General features: G+C 50.2%; 1 protein-coding gene across 1 annotated transcript in view; it reads right to left on the bottom strand.

The window, feature by feature from the left end:
* SORBS1 (sorbin and SH3 domain containing 1) overlaps positions 1–26544 on the bottom strand; it is a 221969-nt gene extending 195425 nt beyond the window's left edge. The window contains exon 1 of the mRNA XM_057734708.1: positions 26459–26544. The gene's annotated coding sequence lies outside the window, so the exon portion shown is untranslated. The remainder of the gene's footprint in view (positions 1–26458) is intronic.
* Positions 26545–26855: the final 311 nt, after the last annotated feature.

Below are 26855 nucleotides of genomic sequence, written 5' to 3'. Positions count from 1 at the left end.
TGGGGGGGTACACCAAGTTCAATCATCTGTTTTTATACACATATCCCCATATTCCCTCCCTTCCTTGACTCCCCCCCGCCTCGAGTCCCCCCCACCCTCCCCACCCCAGTCCTCTAAGGCATCGTCCATCCTCGAGTTGGACTCCCTTTGTTATGCTAGCTTCTTAAACAGAGCCTTTCACTGGCGAGAAGCAATGAAAAGAACCTGCAAAGGGTCCCCCAGCAGGAAGACAGATAGACAAATGTAACTGAGTTAAGAGGGCCCATATGTTTCCACAGGACTCTGTCCACATCCCAGTCACACTGTCACCTGCTAGGTCATTTCCTATTCACCTCTGCCTGTGAGCACCTGTAGGACAGGGGCTGAGTCCCATTCATTTCTGCGTCACCACTCACATGGCAGGCGCTCATGAACTTGGTTATTGTCAGACGAAAGCTATCACCTCCCTCTGCCTAGAATGCCTTCCAAAAGGCTGGGCCACATGGCACATTCCCTGCCTAGCCTTCCAGCCCCAGTTCAAGTGTCACCTCCTCTGAGAAACAACTGTCCTTCCCTCCTACCTCTCCCAGGGGACCCTGAACATACCTGTCATCGCCCAGCTTTGTAATCATCCTGTTTACCTAGGAGATTCCTCGAGGGCAATGATTTTGGTCTTTGAAACCTGGGCACCAGGCTCAGCTTGCCAAGCAGAAGTTGCTCAACAAATGTTTAGAAGGTGGGAGGGGGCAGGAAGGATGAGGGGGAGAAACTAATCTTAAATACCTTGCTGCAGATTTAAAACCCTACAAGGTTGCAGCTGTGCTTCTCCGGGGAAAAGAAAAATCCCTATTATTTCCTCTGTTCACATTTGAAAAGTCAAGTCACCGTCTCTCCAGTGCCATCACCATCAGAGAGGTGTGTTGGCTGCACTTGGAATGGGCCTCGCCTGTCGATTTCCCCAAACCCACACACACCTGTGGTCCCTCCTCAACACACTCTCAGCTCCCTCCTCCCAGTGCATCCACAGCTTCCAGAGCCCCCAGGGTCCTCCCACAGCACCCACGGTCTTTACCTTCTGAACTGAGCCCGGAGCACTGCCCACGTCGTACTGCTGCCCTCTCCTCCCGGGCATCTGCGGACAGTACTGCCCGAGGTGCAGGCCAGGCAAGATGCCCAGGGCGGGACTCCAAACATCCAGAGCTTAAAAAGGAGGCTTTTCAGGCAAAGCTGATTTCTCCTTGAGATGAGGCCACAGCCACACACCTGCCCTCCACCGGCTGTGACGCGCCCCTGTGCTGGAGCCGACTAACAGCTCACAACCTTAGAGCTGCACTAAGTTTAAAACTTTGAGGGGTCCACTCCGTTGTGACAGCCTGACACACTCACCTTTGCGAGCCCTGCCCAGCTGGCAAGGCTCGCCCCATCCTTTACCTCTCTGTTCCCTCTGCCTGGTGCGCTGCCAACCAGGACCCCGTTTTCTCTGAAAGGCTACATGACTTGCCCACGGTCACACAGCACGAAAGCAGGGCTGGGGGGAGAGGGAGGCACTGACACAGACGCTGCAGTCAGCTCTCCTCACGGCCACCCTGTCCACCCCTGGCCCACTGTCTCCAGGAGCCAGGGTGGTTTTCCTACCCTCTCAGTCGGGGCCTTCCACTTTCAAATCTAACAAACCTTGGGCTCTTTGGAGAGTTCTTCCTCTTCTCATCTTAGCTGCTCCATAACAAAACCAGATTTCCTGTTTCTTTCTTGCGTTTACTGTCCTCAGGATAGTTTTCCTAGTGGCCTGAGAATTATTCCCATAGGAAACGTTCAGCTCTTCTGGAACTGTTTTGACACTAAAACCCCTTTCTCTAAGAACCTTCCTTCAGCATAACCAGGCTGGCAGCTGCTGATAAGCCGCGGTGTGGACCAGGGGACAATGACTTTCAGGCAGGGTGTCGACCGTCCCGGCTCTACCACCAAGCTGTGCAACCTGCCAGTGAGCTTCACCTTCCTGAGCCTCAGTGTCCCCAACCAGAAAATGTACAGATAGTAAAACCTAACTGAAGAGGTTGCTGCCAAGATTCAAGATGATGTAGCTACTACCCCAGCACAGGGGCTGATGGGATAGCCCCCCAAAACTGGAGCTGATTTTTTTTTTCAACTGGTGTTGGGCACACGGACGTGGGGAAACCTAGGCCTGCTGCCATGAATAACTGCAGTCGGAGGAGAAATCAGAAATGAAGGGGGCTGCTTTGACACCTCAGGAAGGCAAAAAAGGGTGACTGCGTATTCTCCTAGGGCTAAAAAGGCCTCTCCAACACCTTAGTTCCCTCCTCCCAACCCACAACCTTCTGGCACGTTATCTCTGAGTCACTGGAGCTCAGTGAGCCTCATTTCCTCATCTGCAGGACAGAGATAACCTCACCAACAGCACCTGCCCTTCAAGATGATGTAAGGCAGCGTGTCTTGGCCTGTGGTCTACAAACCACCTGTGCGCTGGGCCCTGGTGGTTGCATCCCCGGTCCTTCTTCCTTCTGAACAGAGCCTCCACTTTGTCTGGGTACCCACCCCTGCTCCAGAGGACTCCAGAAGTGCGGCTGCCTCCCAATGAACAGCGATTGGCCTGGGGTAGCCATGGGACCCAGCTCCAGCCAAGGCGGCATCGTGGAAAGGAGCTGGAGGTGCTGCAGGAGCCTGAGAGAGACAGCCAGGGATCGCCCTGTGTCCTTCTTCCTCCTCTGGATGTGGTTGTGTCTAACTAAAACACCTGGAAATGCTGCAGCCGTCTTATTCCCAGCCTGCAGATGAAGCTAGCACCCAGATGGCAGAGATGGGAAGAACCTGGGGCCTTGCTGACATCACAGAGCCGCTGAATCAACCCCAAAGCCCACCCAACCTCTGGATTCAGAATCGCCCCACTGCACAGCTCCGGGGGCAGGGGGCACACGTCACACTGCAGCCACATGAACGGCAGGTCGTGGAGTTGAGCACGACACCATTCCGTCTGAGAGACAATGAGTTTCCCTACTGCTGGCCAATCTGAGTCGGAGTTTGCTACAGATAACCTGTTACGAACCGAGGGGACAGTGTTGAAAATACAGATTCTTGGGTCCCATCAGGGAGGAATATGCATTTTTAACAAGTACCCCAAGTGATTCTGATGCTCACCAAAGCAGAAGAACCACTGCTTTCATGAACTGTAAGACATGCAGTACAGGGCCAGGCACACACACAGGCAAACTCTAAGCGTGAGTTCAAAATGGATTGACCAGAGAAACACTGGCCCGGCTTCCTATTTCCTGCGCAAAGCTACTGCAGAGAGAATAGGAGGAGGGCAAGAGAGGGGAGGGTGAGGTGTCAAACAAACCTCACCTCTTCCCACAAAAGGCCACTGGGCACAGTTTTAGGGCGACGTCTGCTAACGTTCGGCCAGAACCCTCCCCCGTGATCATCCGACTCTCCGGGTTTCCTCTGCAGCAGCGGCTGGAGCCATTGCCTGGATCCCCTCTCCGTGCCAAGCACGGCACACAGCACAGCGGCTCACAGCCACACGTCCTGCCTTCCCCGCTCCCCTAGTGGCCCTGTCAACTTTATCAAAATAAAAGGTCATCTTCCTGGCCTGGCTATCCCTTATCACGCACCGATCACCCCCAATGGCACCAGGAAACTGCAAGGGAAGCTAGATTTATTAGAAGCAGATAAAAGAAGGCGCTGGCTGAGGCACCAGGCTGACTCCTGAAAGCATTGTTTCCTAAATGTCAGAGGTGCGGTGTCCTTAGGTGTCAGACCCCAAACCACCTCCTCCCAAGGGGGAAATCAAGACCAAAGAGGAGGTGGGACGTGCAGCTCCACTCACTCAGCTCTTTCTCTTCAGCCTTAGTCAGTCATGGCAGTGGTAGCGGATGGAGTGGGGCAGAGACTGCTTAGTGTGGAGGAGAAAAAAAAGACTGAAGGGAGGGCAGGCACTAATTTAGAGGGACCTTTGAGGATACCGGTTGCCTAGATAAATCATGAAGACCCAGAGCAGCAAAGAACATCGCACCTACCTTTTTTGATGTTAGGATCCTTAAGGCTAGGTCTACTTAATTAATCCGGGCTTCTCTTTTCATTTAATAAATATCTGAGTGGCTATTAAATGCAGAGCACTACACCAGGGGTCGAAGTGCCAGGAGAAGGGTTCAGAGCTGAGGAGGACATGAAGGACCTCAGTGTACCAGTGAAGATAAGGCAAATACTTAGAGTAGAAAGTAAAAACCCAGTCCCATCAGGGGAAGTGTCTTCAGAAATCTTCCCCAACTGCCCCAAGCTCAACAGTAAACAGACATCTATCTCTCTGTGCTTCCCCACACGCTGGGCAAAGACGATGCTGTGATCCGCAACTATGACCCTGCAGTGTAATCACCTGTCCGCTCCTGTGTTTCTCTCCGTCTCTGACAGCAAGGGGCTCATTGTCTGGCTCATCTTTAGCACAGGTCGTGGCACAAGGAAGCACTTGGTAAAGGCTGGTTCATGAAATGGATAAACGGATGGATGGATGGATGGACGGATGGATGGATGGATGGACAGACGGACGGACGGAAAATGGATGGGTAAGCAGATGCATGGGGATGCCAAAGAGTTCTGGCCAGGGAATCAGGGGAGGCTTCATGAAGGGCTGAGGCACCTGAGCTGGATCTTGAAGCATTTAGGCAACTTGAGATGAAGGAACGACCCACTCTATCCAAAGTGCCTAGCACCATCTTACGCATGAAGCTGGTGCTTAACAAACGCTTCCTGGATGAGTTTACTACTGAACTGGCTTTCCTAGTGAAGGAAGCTGGCTTCATTTCCCACAGCCTTTTGTTTCTCCCTAGGTAAACAGAAGCAACTCTTAAATAGCTGTTAAATTGATAAAGCAAGGGAACGGTCACTACAAACACTCCTATCCAAAGACAGTTTCGCAGAAAGAGGAAACTCCATTTCTACTGATACGGAGTTTTCCAGGACAAAGGCAATGTATATCACCCTCCTTATGTATCTGTCTGCATATAGAAATACTGGAAGGAATACCTAAGGAACTAAAAAAATTAATGATAACAATCACCCATCTTTTGAAGAATATATCATTTATCACGTAAACTGGGACATTTCTGAGCATGAAAGACGCTGTCATTGATAATTCACTGGGACAGAGAACATAAACTAGGACTGTCATGGGCAACCGGAATGTATATTCAGCCCACTTAATGGGGACCAGGGTGGGGGAGGAAAGGAAGTGGACGTGGCAGGGGTGAGAATGAAAATTTTCAATGCACACATTTTCATAGTGTTTTAACTTCTGAACCATTTTTAAATGTATCCACCATTTTAAAATGTAACCATCTTTATAAGGGGGGGGAGGGGAAGCCAAAGGATTTAGCCTTCCAACTCTTTTGGACAAAGGAAGCTGGTTTGGGGGCACCATCGAACAGCCACCCTGAAGAGCACCCCTAGAGATTAAGTGAAATCACTGCTCACAGCACAACCCTTCGGCAGCAGACAAGAAAACAGCCCTGAGAGAAGAGAGCCACACATGGCCTAAAAAGGCTTGGAGTCCGTGCGGGGCCCGCTGAGACGGGGAAGGCGGGGGGGTATAAACAGTGTGACAGACATAAAGCAGTTCAGGTGTCACACAACCATGGCAACAAAGTGAGACTGATTTGGGACTGAATGAAGCTCTTTATAGTGTTTCTACTGAAAAAGGAAATGTATTGACTACAGTCTCCTCACAGATTTATCTTGCCTGACATCAGGCACATTCACAACCTATTTTAAATTCCAAAGAACGATGCTGGGGTTGAGGAAAGCGAATACCCAGTGTGCCACACCAGAATGTTTTGGAGGCTGGGAAGAAGCTTCTCTGACTTTTAATGGCTCAGGAAATGGGCACAACGTAGATTGTTTTCTTATCAGTCCTCACGTCCAGTTAGAAAACCACTCATCCACGATCCCAGAACTTTAGAGCAGGTCTGTCTTTGGAAGAGTCGCCTTGGAATAATCTTACAGACCACGTGTGCTGTCACGTCGGCTTTTAGTCTCTTTTGTAACCATCTCCTCCTTTCAGGTGTCACCACAACAATTCAGGCTCAGGCCTGAATTACCTGGACTCAAGATGCCTCACCTCCTGCCTCCAGGCTGCACCAAGCACTACGGGCACTGACCTCCCCAAGGCCAGCCTGGCCATGTCCCACCCAGGGCTCCACACAGCCTTCAGGATAGCAGGGCTGCATGGTTATCACTGAGACAGGGACACTTGAGGGTGAAAGGAGGCTCTGCCAATAATCACACTGGGGCAACAGGCGAAGCCACCCTGGGAAACTGGAAGGTGAGGTCGTCAACTGTAGGATGAATCCACTCTTTTACCATAAGCTGAAATTCAAGACTCCGCACCCTCTGGCCCACACTCACCTTTCTAGTCTCTCTGCATCCTGCACAGGCCAGTCCCAAAGGACCTGCCGTTTCCCAGCATGCCCCGGGCTTTACTATCCCCGTGCATTTGCTCACACCATTTCCTCCTCCTGCCTCCACCCCACCCCATCCCTGGCCAGAGCCTCATCTGTGTAGGTCTAACTCCTACCCTTCCTCCAAAACCCTGTCAAATGGCGCCATTCTTTTCTGCATGCGTTCAACAAATACTTGCTGACTGCTCATGATATGTTAGGCACGTAGTGAAGAAGACTGAAAACATACCACCTCTTATGGAACTCTGGTGTGTGTGTGTGTGTGTGTGTATGTGTACACAATTGTGATAGCAGGTACTCAGGATGGACACAGGGTGATATGCTGGAGCTACTCTGTTAAGATTCTGTATAGACACACCCACAGCCCCATGAGGTTGCAGGCTCCTTGAAGGTTATGCCCAAGAGAACCATCTTACAGCCCTGCTGGACCAAACATACACCCCTAGATACAGCAGGCACTCAGCAAACATTTGCTACGTAAAGAATTAATATTAAAGAAGTGTACTTACTTCGTCTGGAGATAGTTTCCTAATAAGGAGTTCCAAGTTCTCCGCCAAACTGTATGGGATCAAAGGGGAACCTGAATTTCCACCAACCTTAGAGAAAAACCCCACATCCAACAGCTGTGCCTCTCCCTCCACACTGATGCTGGAAGGGAGCTAAGGTCATTACACTGCTCCTGCAGAGGTGAAGTGACTCACCCAAGTCCACACAGCTAGTTAGTGAACCACTGGAGAGGGCAGAAGATGACACAGGAGGAGTGGAATTTAATGACGGGATAAATGACAAGAAGAGTCACTGAGCGAAGGGCGTCTGGAGGAGGGAGGTGACCCGGCAGCTGGAGTGGCCAGAGAGCTTCAGGAAGGAGGTCTTGGGGTGGGGACAGGATGACGGAAGGGAAAGGGAGGCAGGCCGGGGAAAGGCGCTGCGGTGGGAAGCTTGGTGAGGGAGGGCGAGCTTGACACCAGGGTCACAAGGGGAGGCCTGCTGCTGAGACAAAAGCCCTACCTGGTGACACACACCGCCCGAGACAAGGACACACACACACCGTGCCTGTGTCCAACCTGGAAGAGGGGGGCTCCGCCACCGGCAGCGTGCAGATAAAGCTGCTCAGAGACGCTCGAGTAAAGGCCCCGAGTCCCTGTGCCTTCCCAGATGTGTTTGCAGTTCCGCCCTAAGTGGCCCCGGGCAGACGAGAGTGCGATTAAACAGTAACCAGTGAAGCAGCTTGGCAAGCGGCACGGTCACATCCAAGCGCATCGGCGACGTGTGTACTCTCTCCTCAGACATTGTGATGGTGAGCCATTGTAGCAATAATTTAATAAAGACATTTTATGAAGGAAAAAATAGACAACTAGCTGGATCTGAGTTCTTATTTCAGTTACACCCAGAGAAACAGCGGAATGGATTCTCAGCAGCTCAGACTGGACCCCACACCCACCTCTCACCTGCTGCGGCTCGTCCACAGCCCGGGGCCACCCTGGCCTGTCAGCCTTGCTGGAATTTTTCCTTACCGGCCTCCAATCACCACAACCAGCACTCCAGCCCCTCAGGGCTCCGTCAGTGAGGAACCCAAACTGCAAACATCCAATACGGTACAAGTCCCCAGAGGGAAGGGAACAACTCAAGTTCTTCAGGTGGGCTTTCCAGATGGCCTGCCACTAGCCCTGTGCCTGAGGGAAAGCCACAGGGCAGGGGTCCTCACCTCAGCCCACTGACATCGGGGTGGGATAACTCTTGGCTGTGCAGTTGTCCTGCATCGTAAGATGCACAGGAGCACGCTGGCCTCTATGTACCAAGTGCCAATAGCACCCCCTACATTGTGACACGCAAAATATTTCCAGACATTGCCAAATGTCCTGTAGGGGTAAAACTGCCTCGGCTGAGAACCACATAAAGGGCGCCCTCCCAAATATGCTATTCTATATATCCCCAAATACTCACACACCTGGGGCTCCCAGTCCTATAAAACACTTTAGGGTTAAAGGCAGAGCTTTTAATCAGATGGATCTGGGCTGGAGTCCTGGCTCTATGTCTCACTAACTCTGCAACGTGAGGTAGGTCACTTGGCCTCTTTGAGCCTCAGTTCCTTCATCTGTAAAATGGGAGCAATAAAACAGCGCCTATCTCATGGGGAAGCCATGGCAGTTACATAAATTGGCACGTAAAGATTGCCCACCACAGTGAGGATGCGATAAATGTTAGTGATGATTTACAGGCCTGGAACATTCCTTTCAGCCAAGCCTAGAGTTTAGTCTTCTATTTCTGTGGCTTCTGATCTTCCCCCTCCTTCCTATGCCCTTTCCACCTGTTAAAAGTCTTTGGTCTTAACCTTTGGTCTTAAGGAATCCTTCCTGCTGGTTCAAAGGCATCTGAGGTTAAAGTGAAGGAAAGAAAACACACACACGTGCGAGCACACACACGCACGCGTGCACACACACACACACACACAACCTTTCAGCTCCAACCCTACCCAGACCAACTCTCTAGACAAAGGCTTCCATTGTTGTCTAAAAACAAACTTTTCCACAGGGAGGCCTTCAAAGAGCCATAAAAGTCGCCAAGTCTCCAGACTCTTCTAGTTCTCATCCGCATCTTGCCCCTGACCTTGGCATATCTCTTCTCTTTCTGGGCCTCAGTTTCCTCATCCGTACAATAAGGGGTTGAGACCCTGATGAGCTCCAAGACACTGCACTGCACTGGAACGCTGCAGCACAGGGGGCAGCTGGACCCACACTTCAAGTAAGTCCTTAACTAGGGATAAGAGTCATAAAGTCAGCTCATTCCCCTGAGAGCCAGTAGAATACAGAATTTGCAGCCTATAGAAGTGAGTCTTTGTTGCCACTGGAATCAGAGACCTGAGTAACATGAAATCCTGCCCTACTGAGACCTTGGACAAATTAGTTCCTCTCACCAATCCTGTTGCCTTATCTGAAAAATGGAATAATAGAGGCAGAAATGATGTAAAGATTTTGAGACAAAGATCATGAAAGCACCTGGCACAGAGATGTCATACACACTAGGTATTCAAAACACATGTGCCTTCCTTTCTGGACTCTCCATCTGAAATCTTGTAACTCCATGTCATTCTCCTCTTCTGGAAAGTCATTCCATCTCTCCTTTCCCAAGGCTCTGTCCAAGCCCTCCTCTGTCAGGCAGCTTTCTCTGCACAGATTCTGCTTCTAAAGGTCCAAGGCCATAGTTTCCCAAAGGCTGGCTTGGGGAGTGGGGTGGGAGGGGCAGGTGGAGAGGAAGAGGGGCAGGAGTTCACTAACAACCAGTTCCCTGCCCTGAGAATTTCCTTTCTGTGAATCCAGGAAGATTAACCCCTCCTCTGCTCCACCCCAGAATGGAGCAGTGACCTCAACACTGTCCAGGCTTGGCCCTTATACACTCCTTATGTCAGAGTCTCATAAGCACCCTGAGAGGGCAGGATGAGTCTGGACAGCACCCTCTCCCCTGCAACTCCTCATCCAACCTGGTCCCCCAGAGTCCCTCCCCCACCCCCACTGCCCACTCGCGGAAGGCATGGTTTCTTCTCTCACCTCCACGGGCTGGCCTCACAAACACACAAATCTCCTGCCCAGACCTTCCCCCTGGCCCAAGCCCTAGGGCTGAAATGACTCCACTGTCTAAGATGAGCTTGAATCATGGGGTGGAGGTACCTACTGACTTAAAAAAAAAAAAAAAAAATAGGAGCTCAGGACATCAGGGAATTGGCCCAAAGTCTGTCAGCTAGTTCAGAGTCAGGGCTGGGTTAGCACAGGGGTCTCTGGACTCTAGGCACGCCAAGCCTCTGCCCACACCCTCCTTCCCACCAGCCAGGCCCCCTCCTGTCTCAAGCATCACCAGCCTCCCAGGCTGGGAAGCTCGCAGTCACCTCCACCTCTCCCCTTGCCTCGTGTCTCTCCTCCGTCTTATTACCAAGACCAGTAACCCTTCAGTGATAAGGGGCCACTGGTCCCTATCACCTTGGGACGAGGACAGCATGCCTTTTTCATGCCACTCTCCTGTTCAGTAACCTGCCTTGACTCCTCCGTCCCACGAGGCCACACCTCTCCTGCCCGGCACACCCGACCCCCAGGCACCAGCTTCACCCACTGTGGCCCACCCGGCCTCTCCCTGCTCCCCTACACACCCCCTCCCCTCTCTCCCAGATGTTCTCCTCTCAGCTCCCTCCCCAGACTCTGACCCGTATCACTCCCCTCCTCGTCACGTCTTCCCTTCCCGCTCTTCCCCCTATCCTGTTGCCCTTCAAGGCTCTCTCTCCAGACCTGAGGGCCGAAGCCTGGTGTCCTCCTGGGCCCCCACTGTTATCGCACTGCTGAGCTGTCTGAGCTTTACCTTCTCACCAAACCGCAAACGGCCACCCAACAACCTGGCCACATTCCTTCCATCTCCAACCTCAGCCTGGCATTCATTCCGCAAACATTATCCGAGTGCCTCTAAGGTGCCAGAAAGTTCTTGTCTTCGCTCTTGAAAGCCTGCTTACCCTTCAAGGCACATCTGAGATGCCACCTGCTCTGTGACTCCCTCCCAGCCCACATTCCCCCTCCACCCCCAGGACTCTTCCCATCTCCACCTCAGGACCTCCTAGCTGTCTTCGAGCCCACGTCCCCCCCTACCCCACCACGTCCTCCCTAAGATCCGGACCTTCTCTTCCTTACTCATGGCTGGGCCTCCTACGATACCCATACCAAGAAGATACTCAGTGAATGGCTTTACAGGGAACTGAAGCAGAATCTGTCCAGCAGGTCGGTCTGGGCTCCTGGGTGGCCTCAAGCTCCATTCATCCAAGTGACCTCTTACTGCTCTTCCAAGATTGGATTTGGGCCCAGAATGAGTCAAATGACCTCTTATCATCCTTCCAAAATTAGGCTTTCCTCTTTAATTACACCTTATCTGGCCACACTATGTAGATTCCAATTACATAATTACTTCAAGCCCTGGGACTTAAAAAGAAAGGAGTGTGTAGGATTACACAGGTAAGTGAACACACCAAATATGCATACTTATATATACCATGCACCATTTTCTTGTTCATATACAATTTTGTAATCCAGAAAATATAGCCCACAGGATGAGGGGGTGTCAAAATCACATTAAGGCAAAAATCTCCCCAGGTAGATAAAGGAGAACGTCATGGAGAAGCCTAACCCTGAGAGGGTTTTTGAAAGAGGCTGGAAGTCAGTCCCCAGCTCTCTCTCCTTCCCCTTCTGCCATGAAGGGAGGGGGCTGTGTGACCCTGGGCATGGGAGATTTTTGAAAGCATAACCAGGCCTGAGCCCTCCTAACCAGAATACCTACCCTCTCCTGAATTCCAGGAACTCACTCTCTCCCTCCTAAGGCACGTTTGCACAATTCTAGTAGGAGACCCCACTAGACTGTGTCCACCCTGCAGACAGGGGCCCCATCTCAACCATTCTGGTACTCCCATTCTCAATCCCTCCAACACCAGGAGGGGCATGCAACAGGCCCTCCTCCTGCCTTACACTCCAGCCTTATTAAAGTCTTTGCCCACCTCCAGGCTGGGTCCAGCTCCCCTCCCGTGCGGCCCCCACTGCCCCCTGTCCTTGCCCTAACGTACTGCTCATCACACTCTGGTGTAAAAACTCTTCCACATGCCTACCTCTCCCTTCAGACCAGTGGTCACTGAACTTTTTGATCACACCTTCCTATTAGTAAAATAGCTTTGAGCATATTTACTTATAAGTTAATGATAAAATCTGGACTACTATAAATAGGAGAGCTACATCTTTCTTCTATCTGAGTTAAAGAATAAATAGAACTTTGATAATGTTTTCTCTCAGCTCCTCAATAGCCATCTTGAGAGATCACCCACTGCTCTAGACCAGGAATTCTGTGAGGACAGCAGGGGTGTTTGATTCCCTTTGTATTCCCAGAATCTGGGACAGAACTGAAAACTTAATAAACGAATTCATTCGCTCCACAGACAGGGAGCAGCTCCTGTGGGCCAGGCACATGCTAGGTAGGCACCGGGGACAGAGGGCCTGGCAGCTGGCATCATGGAGCCTACAGACTGCTGGGTGGGCAAACAGGATTGGCCAGACAAGTGTAACAGAGAGGCTGACACAGATGCTGTGCAGAACGCTCTGTCCCAAACCACTGACTCGGGACGGCCTCAAACAGGGGGTGGTTAACCTGCTCTGGGGGGTCTGAGAAGGCTCCCCCTGGAATACGCTGCTTCAGCTGAGGCCTGAAGGATGAGCGGCGCTAAGTGCGGGAGGAAAGAGCACACCAGGCTAAGGAAACTGCACGGACAAAAGCCCTGAGGCTGGACAAAGAAGCCTAAGTGCGGGGCACTAACAGAGGCAATAAAACAAAACAAATGAACAAGCCCCCAAAGGATGGTAAGCGCCTCTCCTCCCCTTTACTCCTCTCTACTTATCAGAACAGACAGCCCCCCAGCTGTGTGCCTCTGAAGGGCTTACCCAGCCTTGCTATGTGCCCAGCCACGGAGCCAAGCAGAGCAGGTGGGCTCTCTTGCCTCCCAGTCAGTCCTGCCAGCGGCAGGCTCCCGCCACGCCCCCATCCCCACCCCCACCCCCCCACTTCTGAGGATCCCAAAAGCTACAGGAAGACACTCCTGAAAACCACGCACGTTGCCATGGGCACCACCAATCAAAGGCTCCTGGGCAGTTTAATTTTTTAAAGAGAGTGTTAAATATTTTACATCTTCTAACAGCACGGCATCTTCCTTGCCTACAATAGAAAGGAAAACCCTATACTCCCTGAACACTAAGGATTTACGCAAAATAAATGCCAGTCAGCACGACAGTCCATGGAGGTGTGTACCCACGGTCAAGGGCACCCTCTGGGTGCTCTGGGTGTGCGGGGGCCACCTGGACAGTCCGGAACCACAGCCACAAACCTCCTCCCTCCCGGAGCTCTTCTGACCCCAAGAAGGGAAAATTATTTACAATGATGCTTCAGGTGAGTGTTTAAACAGCCCAGGACTTTAATAATTAAAGATAAAACCAAGACTGTGGGTTGTAATGCAGGCTGGCGGGTGCAGGGCCTCCTCCTGCAGCAGCTGTCTCGAAGAGGAGCCATATCCTCTATCTGTGCTCAGGCATGACTAACATTTCCCAGTTCCTGGGGGGCCTCGCCCCCTCACACCTGCCAGTGCTGGCTCACTAATGTAACATGTCCAGCTAAAGGCCCCGCAAAGCAAATGCGAAATAGTCCTAAAAACCCTGAGACTGTCTTGGCGCAGCTGCATGGGCCTGGCAGCCTGATCTTCAGCGAGCACCACCAAACCCTGCTTAGGCCCTGGGCTCTCCTGAGTCCCAGCTTTCTCCAGCTACTCTATTTTCTGTCCCTATTGGGATTGTGCTTTCTCCAGAGCCTGATTCATCCTGTCCTGCTTAAAGCAGCCCAGCTCCTACTTTTGGCTTGACTTCTCCCTCCAGATCCCTGGCCTGTTCTCAAGCCCACTGCCCAGGCCAGGGGGGCAGCGACTCAGAGCTCCCAGATCCAGTTCCAGCCTTTCTTACTTCATCCCTGGCTTCCAGATCCTGCCTGCTGTGTGCGCTGTCTATAAAGAGAGGCCCAAGTACAGACGGGTCAGCAGTGTGCATGCTAGAGCAGCCTTGGAAAGACCCCCTAATAGCTACGTACCATGAAAATGGTCCCATTTTCTCTCCTGGTAATTTGTTAGCAGAACTACAACCCCTGACCATCACTGGCTCTGCTCTGACTGAAGGCAAACTCTGAATGGAGAAGAACAATCTGCAAATGAATTGTCTATTTATTTACATCGGACAAGGAAACTGCTCACGTTTCATACACATTCTAGGCAACTAGAGTAACTGCCAGGATTTCACGCGGTATATCCTGGTGACCTTTCATACTGGGAAACCAAGCTCAAAGGTGGGCTGCAGGCAGATGTTAATAATCGGTGTACAAGGCATGACATAAATGAGCAATGAGTTTCCGTGTCCAGCATCTCCTAAGCACCCATTCCTGCCGTGAGCTAGAAGATCCCCACGAGGATGTAAAGTCGGGCCCAAATGGGAATGAGGTTGGCAGAGCCAGGCAGGGTAAGGTATGGTAGTCAATACTCCTGCTCATTGGTGTTGGAACACAGGCAGTATTTTTATGCCACATCGAGAATCCAGGTTGCCGGGAACCTACTCCTCACAGGTCATTCCTGGGTCTGTCATTACTACACACCTGACTTCAGGACCAGCACTGGCCTCTCCGACTACTTGCCACATGGGTTATGCTCGTCTAGAGTGTCCTCACTACCCCCATGCCCCATACACTTTGTCACTAAAACCTCCCTACTCAAAACCCGAAACAAATTTGAATGCCTGCTGGGGAAGACAAGAGCCCAGCCCTCTGGGTGTTAATGAGGAAATAAACTCCAGGAGGGCGAGGCCTATGTCTACATCGTTCACCAGTATTTGTTTAACAAGTGAAATGAGACTGTGGTTATTAAAGCACTTCTTAAACAAAAGTTCCACATGCAAGCAGGGATTCACCTCTCAAACAGGCACCCCCCCATCCCTGGGGCTAACAGCAGTGCTCTCATTCTCCTCATCCAGCAAAATGGGCACCTCTAGAACACCAAGCTACATGAGATGGACCCGCTTGCAAGACTAGCAATGGTGGGAATGCAAACCACCAAGGGATAGAAACCTCCAAGAAAAGACCAGGATCAAACCACTGCATCACCTGGGCTCTGTTCCTTCTTTCTTCTGCACATCCCTCTGCTCCACGGAAGTGATGGTAGTCTGTGACCCTATTCTTCCAAGGTGGAGATGCTGGAGGCGGGGTGGGGGAAGTGGAGGTGGGGGGTGGGATTGCTGGGGACTGGGAAAAGGGCTGTGGGTAGAGGCGGAGCAGGAGGAAGGAGACATCAAAAGGATTCTTGTTCCGAGTACCAGTGATCAGTATTGGGGCTGGGAGGGCTTCACGAACACGCTGGCATTTTCACTTCAGCTCACGTGACTGAAGCAGCCCCTGGCTTAGAAATACTCATTTATGTGTCCTTCTCCAGGTGGTCGGTCACCTCTACAAACACAGCTGTTCCTGCCAACGTTCTTTTTCCACTCCACGGTCTCCTGTTTGAAAATGCCCCCTTGACTCTACCAATAATTTCTGTCCCCTCCTCATTCTCAACACAGCGCCCAGCATTACTGAGTGATTACTGTGCGTCAGACACAGACTTGCACAATCCTGTGAAGTTGGCACTATTACGTTCTCCATCTTACAGGCGAGGCAGCTGAGGCACAGACCAGTAACCTGCCCGAGGAAGCGGCAGAGCCGGATGGGCGCCTGGGCAACCTGAGCGTAGAGATCACACGCTCTGTCACTCTGCTCCCCGACCTCACGTCCGGGAGAGAAGAGTCAAGCTCCGAGATAACAGATCTGCTCCCATCCCAGACCCATCCAGCCACATGAGCTCAAACAAATGGCTTTTCTGCACCTCAGCTGCCTCAATCGTGAAACAAGGCTAATCATCACAGACGCCTGGTCTAGGAACAGAGACTCTTAGCTCTGTAGTCCAGCATTGCCGAAGAGAACATCCTGAGATGGTGGGAAGGCTCTCTGCCTGTGCTGTCCATAGGGCAGCTGCTAATCTCATGTGCTATGGAACACCTGAAATGTGGCTGGTGTGACCGAGAAATTGAATTTTAAATTGCATTTCATTTTAATTAATGTAAACTTACATAGTCCCATTTGGCTAGTTGCTACCATATTGGAAAGGTCAACTTTAGTCAATAAATTCCAGGATGGCAGGTGCCATTTCTCTTCGGTCGCTGCTGTATTCACAGAGCCCAGCCGAGACCCCAGCCTATGGTTGGAGCTCAGTAACTATTTGTTGAACAAATCAAAAGCAAAGGACTTTTCAGGTGCTCTAATGTGACTCCACTGTCACACAATGATTTTTCAGGTTCCCTGCCCAGTGGACATCTAACCTCAGCTTAACCAGGAGCTCAGACCTCCCAAAACAGTATGGCAGGGAGCAGCTCTCAAGATGAAAAGCCGCGCAGGCAAATTTTCTAAAAGTTCTGCAGAGCTAAGTCCATCTCCCTAAAATTTCTACTTACCAGTCTTGGCACTTTAGCTCACAGGTCTGGGAAAACCAAAATAAGTTATGAAACAGCACTTAAACATTATAAATATGGGATTATATCTCTAAATCACTTTTTTTCCCCAGATCTTTATTGGCGTATAATTGCTTTACGCTGCTGTGCCAGATTCTGCTGCACAACAAAGTGAATCAGCTGTATGTATACATATATCCCCACACCCCTCCCTCTTGAGCCTCCCACCCACCCTCCCTATCCCACCCCTCCAGGTCATCACCCATCATCGAGTTGTCTAAATCACTTTCTTAGTTAGCACGCGTCCAATCTTAGTTCACTGTGAGGCTGGTTAAACAACCACATGACTGAGATCTGTTTGGGGGGCACAATCCTCCAGTGTCAGGGCTGTGGCCCAGGACTACTGTCTCCGCTGATTTAATGCATTCAACACCCACCGCCGCTCCCCCCACCACACACCCCTCCATAAGTGAGCCAGGCCATGTACAGCTAGACTCCCAACGAGCAAGGCCTCATTCTCCAAGCAAGGTTTGAGAATCCCGGCAGGGCAACGGACGTTTTCATATCTCCTTGATGTACTCCTTCTAAGTGGAAAAATCTAAGTTTCTGTACATCTCCCATGAGCTGAGGACTGTGGCAGACACCAGAGATACAAAGACAGCTATGATGCTGCTCTCACCAGGAGTCCACATCTAGGAAAGGTAAGAGGTGAAATCTGCAGAGTACTGACCCTGTGTAAGTCACTGCAGTACGATCAGGAGAAAGACACATAAACCAAACACGGTCAGTTCAGCGTGACACGTGCTGCAAGAGACACATGTACAAAATCCTGAACTAAAGAGATACCGGAGGGACCCTGCGCCATGCCCTGAACACAGCAGGCACGCAGGGCAGTGAACTGAATCAAATCTTGACCAACAGCTCATCTGAAGTCTGAGGAAACCACAACCCAGATGGGTTAAGTGACTTCTCAAGGTGACCAAGGTCGTTAGTGATGGGGCCGGAGATGGCACCTGGGCCTCGTCACTCACCAGCCCAGCAGTCTACAATCTGTCTCACGGTGCCTCTTATCCGACACTGCAGGGGGAGAGTGGCAGGGTCTGCCCACTGCTTGTTATTATAACCATCTCAGAATAAACAGTGGATTTATTTTTGTACAATTATATGTTGGGGACTCTTGAAATCTGAGGACCTACTGTACGCATATCATGTTAGAAACATGGTCCAATCATTTAATAAACATCTCTTGGGAAGATACTATATATCAGGCACCTGTTTAAAGGCTTAGATAAAGAGATGAAACAAACTTCCGGTCAGATCAGAACACCCACACTTATCTCTGCTCTCTCCCAGAACCCCACAAAAAGGAGAGCAGAGGAATCTGTTTTTTAATGGCGAGGAGACAATGGTTGATGAGATATGTTAACAGAATTCTGGAAGACAGAGAGCTGATTGCCAGGAGGTCACTGATACAGGTTTCTGCTTCAACTGCTCTGCTGAGTGCAAGTAGGGGAGAAAACCACCAAACAAATGGTGACTTCTACCACAGGCACAGGAGAAGGCACCAAGGACGGGAGGGGAGAAGCAGGAAGGGACTAGAAAAAGACGAGCCTGCTGAAGTTGGCACAAGGAGCAATCAGACGCCAGGGTCCCTCCTGCAATCTGCTCAGTCTGATGACCTCCCTCCCTCGGCCAGCAGGAGGTGGAGGTGCACTGCTTAGGCAATTGCACCAGAGACTCTGGATTCAGACACAGCTGAGGGAGGTAGGGAGAGAAGGGGGCAAGTTTTCGAAAACGGACTGGACTGAGTGAAAGTCTGCATATCAAACAGGGTACCCGGGCTCCTTCCCCATCAACGCTCCCAGAAGGAGCAACAAAAAGACTGTTATACCCTCAGGCACACTCCTCTCCAAGAAAACCCAACATTCCTAGAGAAAAGATCTACAGGCACCGACATCTAGGTGTTCCCAGTGGGAAAAGGGGAAGCTCTCTACTGGAGCACCCTACAGTGAGGTTCACAAGCCCCTTCCTTGTCCCACAGATGCCCATTAGCATTTTGGTGTCCACTCTTAAAATACAAAAGGACAGTCAAGGATCAGCATGCATGGAAGGATGGTTCCAATGGGAAATACAGTGAGCACAGAAGCAGAGAAAGGGACTTGGAGGAAACAAAGACAAGACAGGGGAGGCAGAAAAACACCAAAACACAAAACAAAACACAGGGGCTTCCCTGGTGGCGCAGTGGTTAAGAATCTGCCTGCCAATGCAGGGGACATGGGTTTAATCCCTGGTCCGGGAGGATCCCACATGCCGCAGAGCAACTAAGCCCGTGTGTCACAACTACTGAGCCTGTGCTCTAGAGTCCTCAAGACACAACTACTGAGCCCATGTGCTGCAACTACTGAAGCCCGTGCACTCTAGAGCCCGTGCTCTGCAACAAGAGAAGCCACTGCACTGAGAAGCCCTCACACTGCAACGAAGAGTAGCCCCCACTCACTGCAACTAGAGAGGACCCACACGCAGCAACGGAGACCCAACGCAGCCAAAACATAAAATGAAATGAAATGAAATGACATGTATCAAAAACGTTTTTAAAAATCTATATTAAAAAAAACCCACATATAAATGAATTCAGTGCACCCATGAAGAAAGAGCAAGATGCTATTTAGAAAAATAAAAGTGAGCCTTCAGAGAACTAGGAAATTCTAGAAAGCAAAACATGAAAATGTTTCATGCAAAACCATGAAAGCATAAATTAAAAATTCAAAAAGGTTCTTACAGATAAAGCGAAGCTGTCTCTCAAAAAGTAAAAGTAAAATGGAAAACGATAAAAGATTTTAAAATTACAAATTCAACCCAGGATGTCCAACATCCAAGTAATAGGCATTTCAAAGACAAAACACAAAAAGGGGAGAAAAGGAAATTAACAGAGAAAAATATAAGAAAATGTCCTCAAACGGAAGGATTTGAGTCTTCAGATCAAAAGAACACACCAAAGACCCATTTTAATACTTTTTAAAGCAAGAACAATCCAAATACAGGGAAAGAGAGAGGATCCTAAAACTTACAGTAAGAAAAAAAGCAAGCTACCCATAAATGATAAAGAATCAGAATGGCATCCAAATTTGGACATCAGTATTGGAACCTAGAAGACAGTAGAGCAATGCCTTCAAAATTCGAAGGAAAAACAGCTTTCAACCTAAAATTCTAGACAAATCAAACCACCAACCAAGTATGAATGCAGAATAAGAACAGTTCAGACATGCAAGTTTGAGATGATCAACTTGCACAGACCCTCTCTCAGAAACTCCTGAGAAATAAATCAAGAAATAGGAAACAGAGGATCCAACCCAGAGCAAGGTGAGGGAATCCCCAGGATGAGTCATGCCCCAGGCCTAGAGGTCAATGGGCCCAGAATAAGAGGGAGGGATGGATGCCTCTGGGAGGGAGGTCTCTGAGGGCAAAAAGACAGTACTAACAGAAAAAGGAACACATGCTATAAAACAGAGATGTTTTAAAATGCCATGAGAAACTCTGGGAATTAGTAACAAGCACAAAGGAAATTAAATAAATAGGGGAAAAAGGCAATTATTAACTAAAAAATAAAAATAAAAGATGTACAAGAAAGGAAATTTCATTACAGTGCAACTATAAGGCTCAGCCGTGAACACTGTACAGTCAAACTAATGTAAGTATTGACTATCAGTGTAACCAAAGACTGTGACATAACTACACTGGGAGGCCACGAAGGAAGGGAAGTGTTGGGGGGGAGCGGGGAAGGGGAATAAGGGCTCCTCTAAACCAGAGCAGGACAAGAGCAATAACAGGAGAAACAGCTAAAAGGGCTGGAAGTGACGACGGTAGGCAGAACAACGGCCCCTCAAAGATGAAGATGACTACATCCTAGTCCCTGAACCCATACACATTGTACACGGCAAAGGAGAATTAAGGTTGCAAATGGAATTACAGTTGCTAATCAAATGAACTTAAAACAGGGAGATTATCCTAGATTATCCAGGTGAGTCCAAAGTAATCACAAGGGTCCTTAAAAGTAGAAGAGAAGGGAGTTAGGAAGATGTGACTATGTTAGAAGGTCAGTGATGCATGGGAGGACTCAACCAGCCATTGCTGGCTTTGAAGATGCTGGAATGGGGCCATGAGCCAAGGAATGCAGGCAGCCTCCAGAAAGCAGGAGACGCGAGGAAGAGAATGCAGCCCTGGTACCATCTTGATTTTAGCCCAATGAGACCCTTTTCAGACGTCTAACCCACAGAACTGTAATTTAAATTTGTGTGGCTTTAAGCCACTACAGTGGTGGTAATCTGTTCCTGCAGCAACAGAAAACCATGTTCCGTGACTAACCCTGGGGAGTGGATCGCCAGGATGAGGAGGAGGGACACAGCCTTCTTTATACGCCTTGCAGTGTTATCTGACTTTTAAAACTATATGTATATGACTTTGATATAAACTAAATTTTAATTTTAAAAGAGCTGAAACACAAATTCTCTCTTTCCAGATCTCACAATCTGCTAGAGAAGACAGGGAACCAGCTGTTGCTGAAAGGCAAACAGGGGAAGAATACCCCTCTTTGAGATGTGAGAGCATCTGAAAGGAGTAGAAGTCAGCCAGGCAAAGGAGAAATAGGCCTCCTGGTGAGGGAACAAAGATTAGGGATGTCAGTGGGTCTGGCAGAGCCAGCAGGAAAGCCTGGGTGGGCAGTTTCCAAGAGCACAGATGTGAAATCTGCCTGCCCCACTGCTGGCTTCTCTGACTGGGGTCCAGGACCTGCTGTGCATATTTAGGGTGGGCATGGACAAGCAAAGACCCCAGACAAACACAATATTTTCCTGGACCATCAACTGCACTCAACAGTAAAGCATTTTAAATACTTTTATACTAAAACCAGCACAGACACATTACAGAATACAAAACTCACATGAATTGTTTACAGAAAAACTGGAACCCTCAAGGTGACTTCTTGTTTGAGAGGCCCACTTTAGACACTAAGCTATCCTCTGACCACTGAGCATCAAGACTCAACCTTCTCTATAATTAATGAGTCAGAAGAAAGGTTAAAGTGCCATAGCCTGCATCCATCAAAGCACCTAGGACTTCATAGCAGCAGCCTGTCAGTGGCTGCCTGCCTTCCCTGTGTCACACAAGATGCCCCTTGGGTCCCAACACTAATGGGAAAGTTGAGGAGCAGCTCATTCTTTTCCAAAGGGGTCTGGGTCCTGCTACTGCTGGGTGGGTTAGCTCTGCCTGGGGAAATAAAGAAAAACCACCACAATGAATTTTTCCTACATGTCCTCTCTTGGCCATAAGCCTGCCCATCTTCTCCCACCCCCACTCTAAGCATTATCAGAATCACTGATAAAACCACAGCTCCACCATCGGCACCTCCAACCCATTATAGCACAGGCCTCTGTTGGAGAATACATTGCAGACACTCTTTCCATGGAAGGAAGTCAAGAAATAGGGCACATCTCTTGGGAGAGGGTGTCCCTTGTGTCCACAAACAAGGGTGGAAACTTTTTCTATTGTTATAGCTGTTTTTGTTATAAAAACAATAATATCCACATGACAGTGAGCTGGGAAATTTTTTTCTATAAAGAGCCACTAGTGACCACAGTAGAGGAGCAGAGGGGAAAAAAAAATCAGTGGAAGGCCACACAGAAGTAAAAAACCATTTAATTGGGCTTGGTTTGTTTGTTTTTTGTGTGTAAAACACATAAGCACACATTCAAAAAAGTGAACTCAACTGATTTCAAATTAAGAACAGAGAGGATGAGATTTTAATAACACAATAAATATATTAAAATACACTACAGAGCTATGTAAGTGACAGTAAATAAGAGATGAGGGAGGAGGTCGAAGAAAAAGATACAATAGGAGGAGAGAAAAAGAGATGTATACTGTGGGGTGTGGGAAAAGAAGGTTGAGAAGACAGCAAGATACAGGGACAGACAGACATATGTAACTACACACGAAAGAGGGAACAACTAAAGGATCCACAGAGACCAAAGTAAATTACATTGTATATGGCCAGCCGTAGGCTTGAGCTATAGACTTTAAAGTGTTATCACCTTTTATCCTTGCCTATGAATGGTTACTAATCTGGTTAACCACTGTTCACAGCTCTTCAATTGCTTATTTAAACACTCAGGCTTAGCTCAGGTCATAGGCCAGAAGCTCCCTCCAGATGAGTTACAGTTCAGTAAATCAGTCATCTCCAAGTATCTCCTCTGAAAAGGGAGTCCATGAAACACTATCACACAAATCACTATCTCATAAAACCTACAAAGCACCGACAAGAGTCAGAGGAGAAAATGCTGTTTGAGTTAGAGAAGAAATTCCATGGAAAACTTTTTTAGTTTTGTATTTGAAAAGAAAAAAAACAAAACTGGAACTTCAGCAGAACGGGTTCCCACCTCAGCATTCTCCAGCATCACTCCCGGTACATCTGACTTTGCACATGTTCAAGTTCTGCCTGCCCCACTGGCTCCAAACGCCTGAGTTGGCCCTGAACCTGAATCAGCCTCCACCACACACTGCAATCTGAGGGGCAACAGAGAGATCCCAAGGAGAATCCAAGTCAGTCCCAACCCTGACCTGGACTCTGTCCACCCACCTCAACTCCTGTCTAAGCCAAGCCTCTCCTTACTTACTTCACTCTAAGGGCTGCAGAAATCTACTATTTCACAGCCGATAGAGCCTCCCCCTTCCAGCTCCATCCCTTTCTCCTCCAAGCCTGGTGTCTGTGTTTTCCCCTTCCTCATCTGATCTGCACTCAAGCTCCTACGGTGGAGTCTGTTTCCCCAACCTCTCCCTTCTAGTGCCTCTGATTTCTCCTTGCTTTTCTCTACCCCATCTTAGTATCATTTCTCTCAGAGGAAGAGGGGGCTTAAGAAGTATATCTAGAACTCAAGACCTAGAATCTATCTACCTGGGTTTCTGCCCAGCTCTGCATCTTGCTAGCTGTGTGACCCTGAACAAATGGCCAAGCCACCCAACCCCTCAAATTCCTCAGTGAGGGGGGCTGAACCTGGCAATCACAGAGGTCTCTTCCAACTCTCAGGTTCTAAATATCTAAACATTTACCTGTATAACCATAAATAAAGCAGTGAGTTAAACATACACAGGGAGAGAGAATGAATTCTAGAAACTCCCTTTCCTCAACATTCTGTCACCCCACCTGGTCTCCCTAACCAACCACCCACACTGAGGGGCTGTGTCTCACTCTGGGCTGCTCTAGCTCTAAATTATTTAGATACAGCAAAACCTCACCAATCACAGCAATCAAGGAACAGATGAATACGAATCCAACAGAAGCCTGAGTCTTGCAATGTTTCTTTCGTGCCATCAAGCACCGCTGCGAATTTAACATCAGCTTAGCAAACAGAAAAGAATCTAGAAATGCCATCACAAACTGTCTCGTGAATCTAAGATCAGTAATGCTGTCAGGAATCCTGGAAAACGATCTACTCCAAAGTCCTCCACTTTCCCAACAAGGACAGAGGCCCAGAGAGTGGAAGCCACTAGCCCAAAGTCCAAAGCAGGCTGGTACCCAGATCAAAGCCAGCTAGCTGTCCTGCTTCTGGTCCAGAGGACCTCCATCAAGGCTTTTTGATACCATCTGTTTCCTTTTTCAGAGAGACAGATTAAATCCCAAATTACCAGTGAGTGCCCTCTACAGCAAATCTATTTCCATGTCCAGGGAAGGGGCCAGAGCTAAGTTTGGATGGCCAGATGACTACTAATGCTGACTAATACAAGCTTTCTTTCCTGAATCCTGCCCATTCATTCTCTGCAAAGAAAACCCCAGACTCTGCTATCTACATGGAATTCTATTTTGGAGAGGAGAGAAGGGGAGAGCCACACAGTTCTTTGTTCTGCCAGTAAGAAGAATCTGCTTGTCCTTTCCCACAACTCCTACCTCACCTCCCAATATTCCCAGTACCTTCAGAAAAGTTCACAGAAACTCTCCAACTAGAATAAAAGAAAGCAGGAGGTAATAGGAAGAAAGGACCAACAGGGGGTGAGTGACAATACCCTCCCAGCTCATCACCCTACCGGGTAGAAAGCATTTCTTTTCAATTGCCAACACCCTGCGGGGAAGGCACCCGAGCTAGTTCCAATCAGCGCCCTCCAGCAGAGAAATGAGTTCTCTGCAACCCCTGGAGAACTAACCCTTTCCTAACCATCCACTCTAACAGTGTCCAGGGCAGAGGTACCAACAGGCCAACCCTTCCCTGCCCTCCCCTCAGGCCAAGAGCCTGAAACTTCAGAGTTGGATGGCAAGGAGCTATTTAAGGCAGCATCAAGAGGGTGGGGCAGAAAAACTGCTGGAAGCATCCTCCTCCTCCACCATTCACTCACAGCCCCCCCCCACACACACACACAGACACCCTCTCCTCCTCTGCAGACGGCCATCTACCTCACCTACGCCTCTAAGGGCTGGAGCTTTGGAGTCCCCAAGTGTCTAGCATGTGTTTTTTGTCACTGAGGCTGCTGTCCCCATCTGCTGCCCACCCCACTCTTAATCCACCCCCTTCTCTTCAATCACCAGCAAGCCACCTTTCCAATCAAAAACACAAAATTTAATCTAGAGGAGCTCAAAAGCCAAGGAGGGGAGTGGAGACAGACAAGCCCTCCCTGGCCTTCACTCAGGAGAGGAAAAGGGTGCAAGGGGTGGGAGAGTGATGTCAGAGGCCTGACACGCCAGAGAGGCTCCATGATATCTCTGAATGAAGCTCCCTCCTAGTGACGGTGAAATCAATTCGGGCAATTTCAGCAGGTCGGCCCTGTGACAAGAGGGCATCCCAGCGCTCAGTTTAAAACAAAAATCCAAAGGCTCAGCCAGAACATGCTGGGAAAATCCGGGGTCTGGATAAAACGAGCCACGCTCAGTGGGATCCCTTCTGCTTTTATGTAGCAATGTAATAGCGTAATAAATTGTCTGCCTGAAGAAAGCATGCACTGGTGAATTTCAAAGCCATCTTACGACAGCGGAGGCACGGGGATGCAGAATTCGACAATTCGACAGCACATTCCCCCAGGGCGGGGGGGTGAACGTAATGATTTCAAGCCTCTTTCACCCCTCTATCTTGAATGGCGCTAGCGCTTTATCAAGGAAGCCACCTCGGAAAGCAGTGAGAGGAGATCCGGGGATGCCCGGGGAATTCGGAGAAAGAGGTTGCTTTCTGTTCATCTCGGTGAGGGGCTGGCTAGCAAGAAGCTGCCAGTCACTCTCAGGGATGAAGGAGCATGGGCGGATGAACAGGCACCGGCGTCCCCGGACACACACACACACACACACACACCCGCTCATTCTGGCGGGTCCTAGGCCAGACCGGTAGTCCTTGCTCCCCTCCCGCCGCCCTCTCTTCCAGAGGGATGCTGATGAATGAACACACCTGAGATGCCTCCATCCTGCCGCTCGCTCCCTCCTTCTTCCCCTGGTTGCTGCAGAGGAGCCCCCTCCTCGGTAGTTTCACTTTACAGCGCAAACCCTCTCGGGCTTTGAGGGCTCCTCCACCCACTCATATTGCAGCCAGCCTGAAGCAGGCGGAGGTTCTCTCCTAGAAGAGGCCATGATCGCACGTACCCCCACCCACCAAAAAAAAACCCCAAAAAACAAAAAAACCTGGAATACCCCAAAACCCCCGCATCCTGGGTAACTTTCCCTTAAAGACTGGGGATCCACCACGCAGGCAGGAAGGAGGATTCGGCCGAGGGGACCACGGTTTCCCCCGTGACCATGAGGGATGCTCTGGGGGAGGGGGTCCCCCAAGTCCTTCAGACAGCTGGCCCTTTAAACGCGCCTCCTCCGAGCGTGGAACAAAGGCGCCGCCCGCGGGGCCGGGCCGGCGCACGCCCCCAGGGCCGGCGCCGGCGATCAGGCGAGCGCGGGCTGAGGGGCGGCTGCAGCGGGCTTACCTTTCGGGTCTCCGGGCTGACGGGCCGGCGGCGCGCGTCCTGCCCCACTCGCACTACACGCTGCAGTTGGCCCCGCTCTGTTTTTCTGGGACTCGGCGCTGACTTCACCGACACTCCGCGGCCGGCCAATGGGCTGCGGCGACCGCCTCCTCATTAGCATGCGTCTGGAACTGTCCACTCCGGCGGCGCCTGGGCGGCGGGCGGCGCTAGGGGGCGGTGCTGGGCCCCGCAGTGACAGGAAGGGGCGTGTGCGCCAATGGGAGGCGACGGAGCGCCCCGCCGCCCCGCCCCGCGGCACCAGGAGCCTGGCGCGCGGATCTCCGGCTGGGAACATGCGCGCAGCCCCAGTAACCCTTTCTGTCCCGGCCGGCCTCGCGCTGAGCCGGAGACTGGCCGG

This window comes from Hippopotamus amphibius, chromosome 5 (genome assembly GCF_030028045.1).
Source record: "Hippopotamus amphibius kiboko isolate mHipAmp2 chromosome 5, mHipAmp2.hap2, whole genome shotgun sequence".
Classification (NCBI taxonomy): Eukaryota; Metazoa; Chordata; class Mammalia; order Artiodactyla; family Hippopotamidae; genus Hippopotamus; species Hippopotamus amphibius.
The sequence above is the reverse complement of the archived record's forward strand: the minus strand, read 5'-3'. Positions and strand labels throughout refer to the sequence as shown.